Source organism: Hakea prostrata, chromosome 10, assembly GCF_041222555.1.
Source record: "Hakea prostrata isolate BN-2017 chromosome 10, UWA_Hpros_2, whole genome shotgun sequence".
NCBI classification, from domain to species: domain Eukaryota; kingdom Viridiplantae; phylum Streptophyta; class Magnoliopsida; order Proteales; family Proteaceae; genus Hakea; species Hakea prostrata.
In genome coordinates, this window is record NC_142609.1 from 46,856,794 (window position 1) to 46,872,384 (window position 15,591).

The following is a 15,591-nucleotide window of genomic DNA, read 5'->3' on the forward strand; positions in this document are numbered from 1 at the left end:
TTATTCCACAGAGACTATTTATAGGGAAACATAAAACCCTAATCCCAATGTAATTACAATGTTACTTCAGTAATAGTAATTGACTCAAAATCTGTTTCAATTACAAATACAACCAAAACCATAATTACATGGACCCACAGAATACAAGACATCTAAACCTAACAGTCCCTCCATTAACCCCCACGCAACCTTTAGGGCTTCCCACCCAAACCGCTCTTCCAACACTGAAACCACCATTGCAGAACTCAAAACCGCCATCATTTCCACCTCCAAAACCGCTCTGAGAACCGCCATCAAACACCATGCACGTGGGTCCCACCCTAACAAAGTCGTAACCGTAATTCTACCCGTAAATTGTACGTAGGTGACCAAGATGACAAATTCTTATATCCACGTAACCGAGGTTCTCTTCCACGTCGATCTCACGGCAAAACCACCGTTCGTAAGTTGGGCTGTCTCCTGGCACACGCCAATGCCGTCGAGTTAATGGACGTTATCAAGGCCAAAAAGAGAAAGACCATAAAAATGGTTGAACTCTTTACCATAAAAAATAATAAAAATAAAAGAAAATGGTTGAATTGATATAATTTTACACCCTTATTGATTTTATGTAACTTTTGACTTTGTTTTCCAAAATTTTTACTTGATTTGGGCGACTCAAAACGATTTATGATTGAGTTTGGCTATTTTTCATAAAAAAATGGTTGAACTGAAATAATTTTTAATAGAATTTTTCAAGTTTTAACTTAGAATTGAAAAACTATACTTATCAATTATCATACTTTTTTTTTTCCCCCACAACCACCCCCCCCTTTTTTTTTTTTTTTTCTTATAAATAATTTTTTTTTTTTTCTAAAAAAACCATTTTTTTTTTTTTTTTCCCCCCCCTTTCCCCTTCATGTTTTACGTCAAGTATAGTTAATTAGTCTTGACCATCACTACAAAAAAAAAGGGTTTTCGTGGCGGTTTTTTCCGCCACTAAAAGTGGAAAAAACCGCCACCATTTGATTCGTGGCGGTTTTATAAACCGCCACAAAACCGTCGCGGAAACCACCGCAGCGATTTAATATCGGCGGTAATAGGTACCGCGCGTGTAAGCTTCAATTAGTGGCGTTTCTATATAACCGCCACTATTATTATGCATACGCTGGCGGTAATTACCGCCGCTAACTAAATATATAGGAATGGTGATGAGAGGAATTAAGTTTACTTTAGTGGCGGTAATGTATGTAAAACCGCCACTAAAAGTCACTATTTAGTGACGGTAGCTAAGAACCGCCACTAAATGTCAATATTTAGTGACGGTCATTCCTCTAACAGCCACTATTTATGTCATATTTAGTGACGGTAGTTAGATAACCGCCACGAATTATGTCCTATTTAGTGGCGGTTTTCAAAAACCGCCACTAATTGTGTTTACAATTAGTATGAAATCCCTTGTGATTTCCTGCTCATTAGTGGCTGTTTTTTGTTACCGCCACCAATTACGTTACTTTTTTTTTTAAAAAAAAACTCCCTATATTTGCTATTATATTACATTTATTCCTGAAAGACAGTACAAATACATGAATAGAAAGAAAATTCAAAAAAGCTAACAGTATTCAAAGAACACAATTAAGAAAAATAAATACAATACATATTAATCAAGTCAACAAAAACTACATGTGGTACTATACTTGATGTTACATGTTAATCTAAACACCAATAAGAGAAGAAGGAAAAAAATGACACAAAAAGGAATAATCCAATCACATTAAATTCAGAATTCGTCATTAAAAGAGTGGCTGCTTAGCCTTGCGGTTAAAGGAAGTTTGTTTATATCATTTCTTGTCCAACCACTCTTGTCTTCTCTCTCTTGCAAGGATAAGCAGCCACTCTTTCTCTTCAGTACCAAAACTTAACTTCTGAAGTTCTTGGAGTTGAGCATTAAATTCATCAAACTTCTTCAAGGACACAGGTCAGCTTCATCAACTGCAGGAGCCCCACCCTGTTCACTGAGTTTCAAATTTCCAGCAATCTCTTCCCATATTTGTTGCAATGCAAACAGAATAACAATTTGTGATTTCTTCAGTTTCATACGCATTGCTACATGTCCAAAGAAAACCAATTCAGGATGCTAAATGTAAGGCAAATCCAGTTGAAAGAAAATTTGCAAGGTACAAAAGTTTAAGAAGATTGCCTGCAACTGCTGCAGTAGAGACCCACAAGTTGTCACTCCACGAAGTGGACTCTGGGCATCAGTGACTGCCATTAGGAATTCTAAAGAAGGTACAACCTCACCTGCAATATACACGATTGAGAAGATAATCTCAAGGTAGCGCTCCTTTTATTTCTTTTTGTTCCCATGAAAGTCAAGTTATATGATATAGACAAAATTCACAATTGAAAAAAAGAATTACAGAGGTTGGGAGAGAATACTAACTAAACATATAACACACTTCCTTTTTGTTCCCATGAAAGTCAAGTTATATGATATAAACAAATTTCACAATTGAAAAAAGAATTACAGAGGTTGGGAGAGGATACTAACTAAACATATATCACACTTCCCTCTTTGGTTGAGAGTATTCTTTCTTTCCTTCATAGCCCTGGTGTCCCAACTGGTTAATGGATATTGAAGTCTTCTAGGCTCTTTGGGGGTGGTTTCTAAGTGTTCCTGATTGCATGGCAGCAACTACAACATCAAGCAAAGGTAGCTCTCACAGATCACAAACTCTGCTCATGCTCTTTCTTGGGCTGCTCCTCATCATTCTTCTCCTAGCTCATCCTTCACACCAGTCCAGGATATTAAACATGTCCATGGCAGCTTCTTCTTTACCAACAGAGAGGCTTCTCTCAGATTCATCCACCAACACCACTTCATATCACATACAATGGTGGTCAAAAGCTTACTCGTAGTGAGGGGTTCTCCAAAGAATCATCTGTACATTTTCATTTACTAGAATTTTGACTTGTTTTTTCAGTTGTGAGAAGCTTTATTATCTAAGTCGGTTTTTTACTGTTTAGTCTAGTTTTTAAGGCTTCGGTTGGAATCTTGATTTTTAAGGTTTGGCCTTCCTCAAGACATAATGGCATCACATTTTTCAAAGGGTATTGTTTTCAAATTTGAGTGAACCGTACTTAGCCTAATAAACTGTAATGTTGTATAGAATTTATTCATGATTCTGATAAGTAAACTGTTTTTTTTAATGCGTTAGCTAGTGTATCACTTTGTTCTTCATGGATGGAATCAGTAGCACTAGTAAGCTAATGCTAAGAAAGTAAAAGAAAATATTGGGGGCATAGGATCTGGATGCCCATTTAAAAGGACAGCTAATGCTAAGACTAAAGAAAATAAGGAACCAACTAAAATTGAAACCACCAAAGTAAGCTAATGCTAAGAAAGCCAAACTGCCAAGTTATTCCTTCATAATTTACCCAAACAATTAAGAAACTTAAATAACTTATAATAAATTCCAGTCCTTGTTGGACCAAAAACCCTTGGATGGTTTTTTTGTTTTGGGTTTCCAAAACCGATCATACCTGTCCAACCATTAAGTGCACCCACATCCATCAGCACCCCATATGGTAACCCATCGTTTTATTAAACAATCTTGGAAATAGATGCAGACACAGAAGATGAGAAAACAGTACATTTATTTATTTATTTATTCATTCATTTATTTCTTACTATACAAAGAATATACAATGATGTGTAATTTTCTTCCCTTTCTTCTGAATAAATTAACTAGAAAGTAATCAAAGTTTCCATGACCCAGTAGTGCTCATATTAATTACGAAAGAGTTACATGAAATAATTGCAGAGAGGGGGAGATGGTCTTCTTTCTCTTGAGATGGGATATTGGGATGGGGCCCTCCACATAATTCTCTTTCTTCTATACCCCTTATGCACACCTACTATCTCTCCAATTTCATCTATTCTACACCACGATTGCATATTAGATCTATTCAACTACACGAGCTCTACTTTATAAATCTTTCGACATATTCATGCAACCTTCGATCGAACCTAACTATGTACATTAGGCTTTCTCATCAAAAGTATCTCTGTAGATATTGTAATGCTTCGCATTCATCAAATATCATACCTTGTTTGAGAAAGGCCACCCATTCCGAACTCTTCATGGAAGCTAAAGATGAAACAGAACACAAAGGAAACTAAATCAGTTGTAGTGATCAAAACAATCATACATGAAATAACAAAATAGCAAAAATACACCCATTTAAATCTTGATCAGCTTACCAGAGCTAAATCAAATCAAGATAGAGCATCGTCTGGTCAAACGTGTCATCCTTGGAACACCATTATACCGAGGATCAAAATGGACATAAAGACATAATATAATATAATGCACCTCTCAGATAGATTTGTTTAACATAAACATCAAACAATAAGGAAAACCCACAGAGAAAACACGGAAAGCCGTTCTTCACTGAATATTTTATCTCCAAAGATCCACAGAACATAATTCCATTAAAAATAACCACATGAAGTAACTCATCCATAATTTTATATGGAAGATGAGCTGTGCTGCCAACACCAAAATTCTGACCTTACATTACCCTTAATTTTCATGAGTCGTTTGTTCATTCATTTTGTTTTTGTTCTTTCCATGTTTAGCTTTATGGACTAAGTCTGTGTTGACTTTGAGGACCCAAGAAAAATCCACTTGGATCAATACACAATTCATTTCGTTTTCTTTTATATATCTTTAGAATGTCATGACTGTGTCTTGGTGGCTCTTGTTGATCTAATAATCGTTTTTATTTATCTCATCTCACATCGATCGATTATAGAAATTGAACCACCCAAACATACAACATGCAATATGTAGCTCAATCGTGTAAATTTTTATATGCTAAGAGCTATCAACCTTTGGTTTTAGACTTGATATTCAAACCCCTTCACAACACCGTAAAATACTCGGAGATTCATTTATTGGAAAGGTTCAATGAATAAAAATATCTTAGTCAAAAGGCAATTATTTGACATCTTGTCGCTACGCAACAAAATTACCACTGCAGCATTCTATGGTTTTAGATAATGCATTGCGTGGGGCATCTGGCAAAATAGTGATGTGGTGAAACAAATAACTTCTAATAGGTATTTCTAAAATAATATTAGACTTAAAGTTAGATAAAATAAAATAAAATCAAACACCATTCATACTAGCATCACTCTACAAACGAACTACAAAGAGCAGAGATCAATTACAGCCAGTAATTCTGCTCACAGTACCTCTGAGAATAAAATAAATCCCAAGAAATTTGGAACTGATACCTGAGACATCAGCAGTTACACTTGTTTACCTTTTGCATTTCAAGTGAGAACAATTTATTGATTTGTCCTACAAAGGACAGCAGCTTCTATAAATCAACTAGATCTTCATATAGCATATGACTTGAGAAACATTCCTTTTTTGCAAGATGCCATGGTGGCTCACAATATGGGTTTACACCTACCTTCTTTGAGATGACCAGCTTTAATCAAGAGGCTTAGACCAATGAGTGAAACTGATTTAATCAACTAATTCTCAACATTGAAACCTCAGAGATGTTGTTTGGAAGAGGGGGCACTTACGTGACCTTGTATATCAGCCTATTCTGTTTATTGTGTTAATTTTCGTGGTTATCAGGTACAATCTTCCAAGTCATAGTCTTTTATTCTTGTTTCCTATTGTTGATGTTTTGTTGTCCCCTCAGCAGACACAAACACTCCACAAAAGTCATTCAAACCGTTCCTGATAAGGTATAGGATTACAGGTACTAGAAAGAAAAACAAACACACCTCTGAACCAAAGAAAATAAAAGTAAAGTCTCACCCAAACCATGACATCAGTCCTTACAGCTAGAGCTTATCTCTTTTTAGAAACCTCCATTCTTTCTTTTTCTTTATAGGAAAAATGAAATCTACCATAGTCTCCATCTACATGATGGCCCTTAATATTGTTTCATAGAAAGACAACTAATAGAGATACAAATAGAAGAAACTGAAGACATTTACAAACTAATTAGAGCCACACCTTTGCTATTGCAGGACGTACATTCATCTGTACTGTACCATGTTTCCACCAATCTTCATCCGGTATCACTTTATGGGAAGAGAAAAAAATTATAAAATCCTTGGTCACTTTAAACTAACTAGGATCCATATTTTGTAGACCGTCTGAACGACTGGGAGAAACTCTGTTGTGGTGTGTCTTTTCGATTGTATTTGAGGCACGAAACATAATTGGTTGGGAGCTTTCTTCTGGTGCTTCTTCTGGGCTCTCAACCCAATGATCCCTCCTTCAACCTCACACACTAGATGAGTGTTGTTACTTCAGGTAACTAAATCAAGGCATAAGACCAATGCCAGGTTTTTAACTTTTTAGAAGAGACTAATTTACTGAACCTTCATGATCAACAAGACCACCTCTTCAGTATGACTAATACAAGACCTCATACCTGCACGGGCAGAATAATTCACAACAAACAAAGAACTGGAAGAAACATTTAGGGGGAAAATCAGGGGAAAACACAGATGTGACAATACCCAAACCTATTATTATGAGTTAGATCATATAAACAAATCCTTCATGAAGTACCAAATATAAACAAATCCTTTCCACCACTGTACCAGATCGAAAAGGTCTTTACTAGAAAGGAGACAAGCAAACGACATGGTCTTTTTATAACGTACCACCACTGTACCAGATCGAAACACTGTGCTAGATATCAGTTGACAAACAAGGCTGTGTCCAGAGATGGATGACTGCTGATAATTTCCAGTAAAACCAGTGTAGGACGACAACTAATGACTTAACCTAATCTCATCGCATCCTTGAAACTTTCTACCTATCAAAAACGATAACAAGGATGGCAAAAACACTACCAAAAACACATTTCGCCATCTAAATCGACTGTAGCTTGGACTTGAATCCAAATCTTGAGAATAGATGAAACAAGTGGTGAAGCGATTCCAACTTACCCTAAATCGCAGAGAGCATAGAAAAGAGAAAGCCGGTTTCTGCTGCGATTCGCCGGTTTGTCCAGGGAAGAACCTTAAGTATGGTCACCGTAAACTTGCGAGTGCCGAAGTTGATCCAAAATTTCGAGTGGATTTCTCACCTTGAAAGTCCTATCGATCTCTCTGAGTTCTGAAGTTGTTCGTCTGAAACAAAAAACAAACTGAGTTGAGAAGCTGAAAATGAAAATCGAACGGAAAATGGTCAAAAATTGACGCGGGATTGGGCGGGAGAGGAAAAATCTAGGGTTCTTTGCAGCGGTTCCTATAAAACCGCTGCTATATTTATCTTCAGTGGCGATAATATATAAACGCCGCTAAATATATTAATATTTAGTCGCGGTAATATCCGGGAGGCCACTACTTATATGCTATTTAGCGGCGTTAATAGAACAAACGCCACTAATATTTTATTACTTACCGACGATTTTCTAAAACCGCCACCAAAACCCTAGATTTTCACTCAACCCCCTACCGCCCGAGGGGAGCCCGTGTTTTTTTCCTAATTAGTGGCAGTTTATTGAAAACCGCCAGTAGATAAACATTATTAGTGGCGGTTTATGATAAACCGCCACTAATTAAACGTCACTAATTCTACTTTTTTCTGGAGTGCATCCTTTAGCTGTTTTATTCTTCTTTATCTAGCCAGGTCTAGTCTTAAGAGAAAACAAAGGAGAAATGGTTGTTGCTATTTTGGTTCCATTCTTTTTCTATTCGCGAATAGAAGAAGAGACTTTGGAAGTTAGAGAAGGTCTCCCGCTAGCTGCAGCAGAGGGATTTTTGTTGGCGCCTGCAGGCCCTAGGGTGCTCCACGTGTGCTCAAAACTAAGGAGAGGTTGAGATGTGTTGAATGAAACTTTATATTTTAAAAGTATTAAATAATTATAATTTGTTGCCTCGGATTTCTTTAATTTACAAACTCAACCCAGAATTCTTCAGATCTAACAAAATCCTAAACTTCGCTTCAAATGAAATCCCATCTTTCTTCAAGTACTCTTTTGCTTTGCACTGCGAAGTGGTCCAAAATTCTTCGAAGTCGTCCTTCTTTGAGTACTCCCAATGTTGCCGTCCCAACATTTATATTTGAAACCCTAATTTCGTCCAAATCCTAAATAAAACAAAAAACAAACATCAGGAAATATGTCTTGGTTGAGATGAAATCGACCTCAATAAATCCTGAATAAAATTAAAAGCAACGATCTGAAATAGGGTTTCAATTCAAAATGGAAACAACTATGAATTTCCTGAAATTAATTGGGTTTTCACAATGATGGATCTGCAATAGGAAAAATTGAAAAGTATCAAAATTTGATGTACCTTTGAGAAATAATTATCATTAGAGGAAGAGGAAGGTTTAACAGGAAAAGATGAAGAGGAAGGGAGAACCCATTAATTGCAGAAGATTCCTGGGAAACGAACACCCCAACCTAGAACCCATTAATGTATTGCTCGAGAAAATAGACACTAAAAATTGAAGATGCCGCTCGAGAAAATAGACACTAAAAATTGAAGATGCCATTGCCGAAGAGGAAGGTTGCGCCCCTGCCAGAAAGGAGGGTCGCTCTACGGTTTGTTTGAATGCTAGGGCATCGAGCTTTCTTCCCAACTTTATGGGGGTTGAGATTGTAAATTTAAAACACTACACATTTATGCATTCACAAAAATCATGTCGCGCGACTGAATATTTTTTTAGGATGAATCCACAAATTTTATTCCACAACCAAATAGTTAATTTATGAATTATGACTCCATAGATTTGAAATTTCTAGATATTTGAAATCGCCAGACTCATGTAACCAAACAGGCCCTAAGATACTCAACTCTAAGTCTTTAACCCCTTTCGGTTTGTTGAACATTGTAAATGATGACTTCCCAGGGAATGCAACTTTATTGTTCATTCACAAGCTGAAAGGCAGTTAACTCAACAAGAGGACTAGGTGACCAATTTCCACCCCTTGTTTGTTAGTGTAAAGGATAAGCCTCTGAATTCAAATTCAAATCCACTGTAACTAACTCTATTATCGATCGATCAAGAATAGTTTGAGTTATAGTTAAAAATATTAACAACTTGCCAACGCAGAGCTGTTCTAGTGGTGAAACCAACACCTATTAGTGAAGAGGTTCGACTCTTGCTGAATCATATTAATATCCCAATCCCCCGGCTTATTAAACCCCCTTTATACAAATTTTTTTTTTTAAATAACAAGTTGTAGAATTTGATTGTAAACAAGTTGTAATTCAAATTCAACTAATATTAAATACATCTCTCACTCACTAATTTGGGTTAAGAAGCTTATTCTTTACAGTTAGAACTTTGTCACGCCTTTTTTTTCTTCTTTTTCTGCCTACCCTTTGGAATGAAATTTGCTTTACTTTTTAAAAAATTAAATATATTTAGCAAAGCTTGATACAAAAGGCTGTCCCTGCAAACTAGGGGTGTAAATGGATAACCGAAATCCGCTTCCGAATTCGCATCCGCATCCGTTTAGAGGTATCTGAATCCGTCCGATTAGTAATAGGATGCGGATATGGTATACCCATACTTTAGCGAAATTATCCGTCAGATAAAATTATATATCCGATTAAGTTACTTATTTAGATTTATTATTTTTATTTTTATAAATTTTGCCTATAATATGTGACTATTTTTCTAGATTTTCTACTAAAATAGCTACCAAAGTTGTTAAATTCTTAAATTTCAAGCCTAGCCCTCACAAATAAAAAGGTAAAGATGTAAATAAGTAGTCGAAAACTTGTATTCAATCTATATTCATGTCTGTTTAGAAGAATCTACTTAAGAAAATAACTATCCGATTATAATCCAAATCCAACAGAATCCGTCTGAAAACCGATAGGATATTATCCGAATCCGTCAGAATATAATAGGATGCGGATATGAATATATCACTATCCGATCCGAATCCGGCCCGTTTACACCCTTGTTGCAAACCCTTACCACTAGGGTTGTCACTTATGCCTATTCTTAGTACTGTAAGAACCTTCAAATTTCTTTTTATTTGGGCTTTAGCATTATGACCATGCACTATCTTTTCCTTTTACAATAGACAAACATCGACTCTTGAACTTGTTCCAACAGAAAAGAAGTACACAACGAAGAACATGAAGACCAAATATCGCCATTACCAGGGTCGAAGTAGAGTCAAAGATCGAAGGGGGAACGAAACTATATTGACTCCATGATGAGATTGCGAGCGAAACTGTAGAGGGAGAATCAGGAGGTAATATTGCGGCCAAGCCCTCCTTGAATGCTTTTGCGGCTTCGATGACTGCTTGGAATATATAAACTGTAGGGAATATATATATATATATTTTTTGGTAAAGAAAAGAGGGGATGCAGTAGCATCTGACGAGCAGATCCTGACGACCTAGCGCCCCCCGCTACGCAATGGTCGGACTTTTTATCGAGTGCGACCTATGCAAGCATTAGCCCTGTGCACTACCAGCGCAAGCACTTGCCCCGTCAGCGGAGCCCCACCGGAGGCCTAGTATAATCCACAGAAGCCGGTAGCACTCATGCCCAAGCCAAAGAGCACACAACTGTCCAATGCAAGAAACAGATGAGCAGAGGGGATTTGAACCTGGGACATGAGATTTACCAAACCACTTGGGAGTGAGCTTGGGACCACTAGACCACCACCCCCGGTGGTAAACTGTAGGGAATATCAATAAGAAAGAATAAAGTTTGTGGGCCAACAGCTGGTGCACCCAACTTAAGTATCAAAGAATAAATAGATAGAGCCATGGCATTAAGATCGTGCACTATGAAGTTTTGGAAGTGTGGATCTTGCCATAGCATAGGCCTTCCAGTACTGCTACTGTATCCAGTGGGGACTTGAAAAACTGCAGTAAATGTCACTGTGGCAATAAGAGATGCTACTATTTGGAGGCTTTGCCCCACTACTTTTGCTTGCCGCTGTTACTTTCTAATTTTGCTGCCACTGCTACAGCACCACTATCTTGTTGTCCAAACTTTTGGATGCTGCATAGTGGGGAGCAGTCCTTTCATTTTCATTTACTTTATTCACAAGTTCTCTTTTCTTCTTTACGAGTATTATCTAATTCACCCTTAGGGCTAAAATCTTTAGCTCAAGTCTTACTTAGGCTCAAGGTGGACTTAGAGCGGGTCAGGACCGCCAGGGCCAGACTTGCACCCTCTTGTTTTGTTCCAAACTAAACACAGCCAGAGAAATTACCCCCCAAAAAAAAAAAAAAAAAAAAAAAAAAAAAACAACAGCCAGAGAGAGTATCTGTAATCTGTATTCCCATGATAAACGGTGTTTGCACCACTGAAATTCACACTTACAGACAAAAATTTAGTGCAAACTTCAAACGCCTGTAATAGAAAAGAAGAACAATAGGGTTTACATACCAGTTTATTTGATTACTGATCAGATCTAAAGAGGAGAGGAGAGGAGATGAAGTGAGGAACTAAGATTTCTCTGAATTTTGAGTTAACCTTTTGCCCTAAACCCTCAAAAACACAATTTCTGTAGTTTTCAAGTACTCCAAGGGCTTAAGAGAATCAGCTCAGTTTCTCGCTTGGCTTTTCTTTCTGATGCAAAAATCAGAAAAATCTGGTGAGAAAGAGAGAAAGGGAAGTGAAACCGGCAATACAATAAGAAATCGTTGTTCCGAGGTTTTCTGCTGCTATGGTCTCGAAGGCTTCACAATCTACTTGGAATGTTCTCAAACGCCCCATGAACGGCAAAGTGAAAGCTAACAGAAATACGAAGGAAGAAGACCGTCGACCAAACAAACAAAATCTGGTCGGTCTCTTCTCAAACATTAATGGATTGAGTAGGAACCTTCATCCCTTTTAGAGTGTGTGCGTGCATTCGTGTAGTTTTATTAATTTTGCTTCCTTTTGTAAATAATTTGCAATTTTACGGGAAGCTTTGGTGTCGAAATTCAGATTCAATTTCATGATTTGATTTAGATTTCCTTCCTAAATTCCCGCAATTGAGTTGGGGTTTTTGTTTATTTGCCTTTCTTTGCTCGATTTGGCTGCTTAGTTCGGATCTGAAAAAAAAAAAATAATGATAGTTATTCTGTGCATTAGAAACCATGGTATAAAGAGCTTGATCCAACAAATGACAGTTTGTCCCTCAAACCCCTCCCCTCTAGGCTGTGAAAGACAGCCGACGAGTTTGCTAGGGTTTTCGTCGATCGGGGGAGATCTGAGGAGACAACTCAAGTGGGCTTCGATTATAACTTTTTGACTTGCTGGACCTGTCCTCAGTTGGGCTTCATTAAAATTAATGTGGATGCGGCCCTAATATGGTGAAGGCAGTGGATTGGGCATCGTTTGTAGGGACTCTATGGGTAGGTCCATTAAAGGAGTTATGATCCCGGCCCAATTTGATTCTGCTCTTGAAGGTGAAATTTTGGCGTTCAGAGAGGGCATCTTAATTGTTGTTGAGGAGGGGTTTTGCAATGTCCAGATGGAATCATATTCGCTTGAAGCCATTAAGTTCGTGACTATGAAGGACTTGATTCCAGTGGACATCCAAAACCTAATCTGGGATATTGTGTCTTTTCTTCATGTTAATAGGGAGTGTAATGCAGTAGTTGACTTCCTTGCTGGTAAGGTTGTGTCCGTAGCGTGCCAGACTCTTTGGCCTCTTGTTGATCCTTGGTTTCTCGATTTTTGTAATCTTGATGCCTTGCGTGGGTCACGCATATATAGACCTTCTCCTACCAAAAAAAAAAACCCCCTCCCCTCTAGAGTCTAGATGGACTTTATAAGAAACAATTGGATAGAACGTAGCAAATTGTGGAAATCGAAATTTTTTATTTACTCCAAATAGATTTGGAAAGTTACATGACAATTTACTATTACAGATGGGATTGACCGTCAACAAGATTTTTATCTTTCATATTTCTAACACATAATCTCACGAATTGTCGAAATGCGCTAAAAAGATACAACCACTGAACCGGATAATAAAGCATAATAATAATAATAACAAAGAGTGCAATGACTGAAAAGGTCCTGGTTGACTGGTCAGCAAAACAAAGAAATTGAGTGCAATAAGGTAATACTGCCATGAAACCCTCCACGAATGCTATTGAAGTGCTGATAAGCGATATGACCAGGAGACTTTTACCCACCACCACCGCTTTCCGAATTGTAGGCTTTCCATCATTACTATTGTATCCACCAGGGACTTGGAAAACTGCTGCGAAGGTCACTGTGGCAATAAGAGACGCTACGATTTGGAAGCTGTTCATTATTTTTATTTGCTCTGTCCTTATTGCCTGTTTTTTTCCTTCATTATACTCATTTATTTGCTCCTCCTGAAGTCCTCTTATATTCCATTTTTCTTCTTTTCCGACTCTTCTTTGTGGTGCTTGAAGATGTCTATACTGCTTGTTGGCAAGCCGGTGAAGTTTTCTTCTTGTGGCCCTCTTCAAAAGCAGTGGAGATTTTACAAGAAATTACTAATAAACACAGAAAAGGAAGCAGGGGTTGAAGGATATTTGATTCCTGTGATTGAAAATCTCACCCCATTGGAAAAAAATCTCGTTGGGAACATGTCAAAAGCTTTAAGGCCATAGTTGTTCCTTGCGTTTAAGTCAGCTACAACCTCTGTTCCATTTGAAAGAAAATATCTCACAATCCTAAGAGAGCATTGTTTGGCTGCGAGATGGAGTGGTGTGTTCCCGTCATCGTCGGCTTGGTTCAGGAGTCCCTCAATCTCTGATCGCTTAGTGACGAGTTGCACTTTACCCAAGTCCCGACTCATCACGGCAAAATGAAGAACATTGCGATGCTTCGTGTTGTCTTGCAACGCCAAGGAATCTGGGTATCTTTCAATGAGCTCTTTCAATATACTATAAGTTGATTTAAGAGCAGCGATGTGAATTGCTAAGAAACCTTCTTCATCCCATTTATACACATCGCAAGAGTCTCGCTATTTCTTCATATTCTTTGGATTCTTTGGATGCCACAGCATAGTGAAGAGCAGTTCTTACATTTTCATCTACTCTATGGACCGATTCCATGTTCTTTTCTATGAGTGCTTTCACCACATCTGAAGTTCATTTTTCCAAAGACACAGAGAGAAACTAAACATAAAAATTAAGGAGACTATTTGTTTTTAATTTGTTGCTAATGAACTCGCCATATAGCGAGTATTAATTAATTAATGGCTTCAATTCTAATTAAGAAGCAACAAGTAAGAATAATCAAGAATAATACCTGGCCTCCCGTTAATGATGGCCAAATGTAAAGCCATCCGACCTTTCTGTCCTCACGTAAGGTACAGATGGACAATGGCCTAAGATTTTTTTAATAATATCTAAATATCCATATCTAGTAGCCATGTAAAGTAGAGACTCTCCTGTACCTTCGTTATCTACATCATAGTTGGGATCCGACAAATGAGGGTTTGCCTTAATCAGTGCCTCCATCATCTCAACATGATTTCTTCGAACAGCTTCGTGCAGAGTTGTGTTCTTCATCTTGTTTCTGATCCGTGGGATATTTTCAGCTTCAAGGTCATGGTCACAAGACTCACAACCCCAATTCATAATCTTTTTAATGAAAAATTCAGCTATGGAATCGTGGCCTTTCCTGATGGCTACATGAAGGACAATATCACTTGCTAAGTTCACCTGTTTGAGAAGCGACAGGCTTTTGCTATATTCAGTGTTGCCTTCAAAACTTGTATTGTGTTGGAGAAGCATAGCATACATTTTCTTTATGAAATCTATGTGACCAAACATCACTGAGACATGAAGTGTTGTGTTCCCTTGTGGAGTTATCTTTAGCAAAATACAAAAATCTTACTCCATTGCCTCTCTCAAAGGTGGGATATCACCATTCTTTGCAGCCTTGTAAACTATCGAATCCATGACTTGATTCACAATTTCTAACATTTTTTTGAGTGAAGAAAATCTGACTTATAAAAAGAAAGCGTCACATGTGAATGTGATCCACCACCACCATCATATAAATGCTCTTTTTCCCACAAAGGATCCACCTGCCCTAGATCCACCTATCCGATTTGACTAAAGAATGCTTACTTGAATCCAAGTACTTTTTAAGATGGAAATGAGCGAATATCTTATGTATTTTTATAAAGATTTATTTTATTTTATTTTATTAAATCTAGAAAACAATGTGGTAACAAAATTCCAATCCGCAGATCTGGTTGTGTAGCAGTAGCACATGTCCATTCTAAATTAGAACCTAATTTTTGTTTGATAATGAATCTCAAACAAAGCAAACCATTTGAAACTTACTTTCTTTTTCTTTTTTCAAATTGATTGTTTCCTTGTTTTTTTTCTTCTTATGTTTTCAAAATGCCCAGAAAAAAAAAAAAAAAAAAAGGGGGCAAAGATGTCTCTTTCGCTATCTACACTCTCTTTCTTCTTTACATCTATTATCTTTTATATATCTACTAGTATTTGAAAAAGACTCAAAACTAATTTATTTGTTTTTTATTTTTTTGGGTGGAAAAAAAAAGTACGGAATAAAGAGATGTTCTTGTAGTCCTACCGTTGATCTTAAAATCCAAACCTCTATTATAGGCATGTTCGTACAGGAACAGACACTTGTT

At 37.3% G+C, this 15,591-nt stretch overlaps 1 pseudogene; it reads right to left on the reverse strand.

Annotated features, from left to right (window-relative positions):
• Positions 1-1,945: 1,945 nt before the first annotated feature.
• Positions 1,946-14,884, reverse strand: LOC149003500 (protein ACCELERATED CELL DEATH 6-like; annotated as a pseudogene).
• Positions 14,885-15,591: the final 707 nt, after the last annotated feature.